Below are 3,583 nucleotides of genomic sequence, written 5' to 3'. Positions count from 1 at the left end.
ATATATTTTATTGTTGTTGTTGTTAAATTATGTCATTAACATAGGATAAGTCACAAACCCAATCTCTTCTCCCAAAAGCCCACTGCCATTGAGTTGATTCAGAGTCATAGAGACCCCCATTGGGTTTCTAAGATGATAAATCTTTACGGAAGTGGATTGCTCCTTATTCTTTCCACAGAGAAACTGATGGGTTTGAACCACTGACCTCTAGTTAGCCATCAAATGCCTTGGGCCCTGTCACACAAGAGCTCCTTTAATCTCTTCTGATTGGTGTCTTAGAGAGACAGATACACAGGAAAGCTATATGCATTACAAGCCCAGGAAAGCCAAGGATTGTTAGTAGCTACTAGAAACTGGAAACAAAAAAGAAGATACTTCCCCTGCTGACAACCTGAATTCAGACTTCAAGCTCCTGATCTGTGAGAAAATAAATTTCTGGTTTCAAATCCACTCATCTTGTTGTATTTTATTATGGCAGTAATAAACAAATGGAGATAAAACTCTATATCCCTAAATACTCATATCCAAGATTCAATCATTCTTCATGAATTTCAAGTTCACCTGGAACAGATTAATGATTTCACATTCCTAGGTATGGGGAGGGGGGGGGGAGATGAACAGAACAGCCATCTCCTCTGGCATTAATGACTTTCTGGCTAGAAGCTCCATCTTTATTCCTGATCTTGGTCTCTTTTTGGTTCAGTCAGTGCTAAGTGCAGCAATGTCCAATTAACTAACCATTAGTATGTGGAAACAATCCTTTTTGGACTCCATTCAATATGTGTACTCAATCAGGATCACAGGTCATCATCTGAATGACAGAAAATCCTAGATTCAGCTAAACTTTCATTTTTGCTCCACCTGAAGAAATCAAATAAAGATTAAGCAAGCAAACAAACAAAAACATTGCAGTCAGGTCAATTCTGACTCACAGGAAATCTATAGGACAGAGTAGAACTGTCTCATAGGGTTTCCAAGGATGTTATCTTCATGGAAGCAGATTGCCTTATCTTTCTCCTGAGGAGTAACTGGTAGGTTCAAACCACTGACTGTTCTTTCTGGTTAGAAGCTGAGAGTGACACCAAGGCTCCTTAAAGAAGATCAAGGAGGAGATAATTCATATAATTGTAGGTTCTAGCACCAGTTCAAGGAACCCTGCTGACACAATGGTTAAGTGCTTCACTGCTAACTGATGAGTTGGTAGCTCAAATTCACCAGTGGCTTTGCACGATAGACTATCTGGATATCTGCTCCCATAAAGACTACAGTCTTAGAAATCCTACATGGCAGCTCTACTCTTCCCTGTAAATTTGCTATGACACAGAATTGACTTGTTGGCATGCAACAACTACAACACAGCACAATTCTGAGGCAAATATTTTAGATTACTCTCTTATTTCAGAAGCCAAAGCACAATGTTGGTGGGGCCTATTGATTATGTGCTTGCCACTCTGGTATCCTGTTATGTACAACCTGTTCTCACAGATCAACATTCATTCACTCCATCACTCAATACATGTTTGAGTGAATGTTGTCTGCCAGGGATGACTCTAGATGCTGAGGATACATCAAGGGTACAAACTGACAGCAATGTCTGTCCCAGAGGAGACAGTGAGCAATAAAAAAATAAATATTAAAATAAGGTGTTAACATAATATTTATTGAGGTGATAAGTATTATGGCTAGGTAGTTCTGAGATGATCCTTAGGGAGTCTAGGGGAGGAGTTGTAACTGTAATAGGCAATGTAGGTCTCATTGAGAATATGGCATAGAACAAAGCCTTGGAAGAAGAAAGGGTTTGGCCTTTGTAGGAAACTGAGGAAAAAATCAATCCAAAGGTCTCAAGGCTGGGAGTGCTTAGTGGATTTCAGGGGGCTTGTATATTAAGTATGAAGAGATCATGACAGAAAGATACAGGAGATCACATCAAGATGTAATGAACATCCAAGTTATGTTGAACCATGTGAGACATTGTAAAGGCTTGTGCTTTTATTTTGTGAGAAATGAAATGGACTATATATATGGCAATGGATGGCATGGAATGAGTGATTCTTTAAAAGATATATTTTGGCCACTGTGTAAAGAATAGTAAGGGTTAGGGGAGCAGCAAGTGTAGAAGTATAGAGACCAGTTAGGAGGTGATTGCAATATTGCAATAATCCAGACAAGATATGGTGGTTGTTTAGCATAGGCTGATAGCAATATGATACATGGAGAAGTGCTCCGAGTCTTTATCGAGGATAGAGAAAATGCAATTTATTAACTGAGTGATATAGGCTATAAGAGAAAGAAAGGCTCAAAGATGTCTCCAGGGTTTTGACCTGCACAGCTGGAGGGAGAGAATTGACATTTACTGAGCTGGGAAAGATTGTGGCTGAAACAAGTTTTAGAAATCAGAGGCATGCTCTCTATGCCTTATTCCCAGTCTTCCAAGATCTCCACATAATCCCTCCCATGCTGACTTGTAGCACTACATGTCCTGTTTCTTTCAAGGCTCAAATTAGATAATAGGAAAATTTAAACTTTTGACAGCTCCAAAGTTGGGGGAGAATCCATTCATGGAAATTCCCATCATTCCCGTTTAAATTACATCTTCATTGAAGGTTGACTGTTCAAACATGCCAGTCACTCTGTGGAAGGAAAACTGGATAATCTACTTCTGTGAAGATATCTTGGGAACCCAAAGGGGTTCATGATGAGTCAGAATTGACTGGATGGCAGTGAGATTTTTTTTTTTTTTTTTTTTTTTTGAGTATCCAAAGTAGCCACAGATCTCTATTCAAATTTGCAAAGCAAAATGTGAACATTTTAAGCCAATAAGAGGTCATCAAAACAAGCTGGGTTGTTTTGGGAAGGCGGATTCTCACAATGAACCCTAAATATACCTTATATATAGTAACAACCCTGAGTAGAGCCACAAAGATCAACTTATCAGTCAGGCAATTAGTAGCAAAAAAGCCTTAGGACTTAGGAAACTTTTAGGAACTCCACAGTGCTCTAAAGTCAGAAGAAAAGAATGAATATTATTAGTGTGGGTTACATTTATATTTATGTCAAAGCTGCTGCCACTGAGTCGACTCTGACTCATGGTAACCCCATGGTTACAGTAGAACTGCTACATAGGGTTTCCCTGACTGTAATCTTTATGGAAGCACATCACCAGACCTTTTTACAACAACAGCTGGATGGGTTCAAACTGCCAATCTTTAGGTAAAAAAATGGAACACAAACTTTATGTGCCACATATTTACACCAAGACAGATATAAAATCTAATCTAATTAATTAATAGAAGAAGGGGCCAGTCAAGGCCAAAGTATTTGAAACCCAAAGAAATCTTAATGTGACCTAGAGGGTCAAGTCTGATTATGACCATGCTATTCTACAGTCAGGAGCACATGCCTAAGGCATGTGACTGCTAACAGAAGGCTGGTGGTTCAAAACCACCATACACTCCTCGGAAGGATGACTGGGCAATCTACTTCCATAGAAATACCACCTCGGAAACCTAAGAAGAGGTTGCTAGGAGTCAGAGTCAACTCAATGACAGTGAGTTTTTTTGGATGCTATGGTCACCTGAGATTG

This window comes from Orycteropus afer, unplaced genomic scaffold (genome assembly GCF_000298275.1).
Source record: "Orycteropus afer afer isolate SDZICR_OR568_19922 unplaced genomic scaffold, OryAfe1.0 scaffold00915, whole genome shotgun sequence".
NCBI lineage: Eukaryota > Metazoa > Chordata > Mammalia > Tubulidentata > Orycteropodidae > Orycteropus > Orycteropus afer.
The sequence above is the reverse complement of the archived record's forward strand: the minus strand, read 5'-3'. Positions refer to the sequence as shown.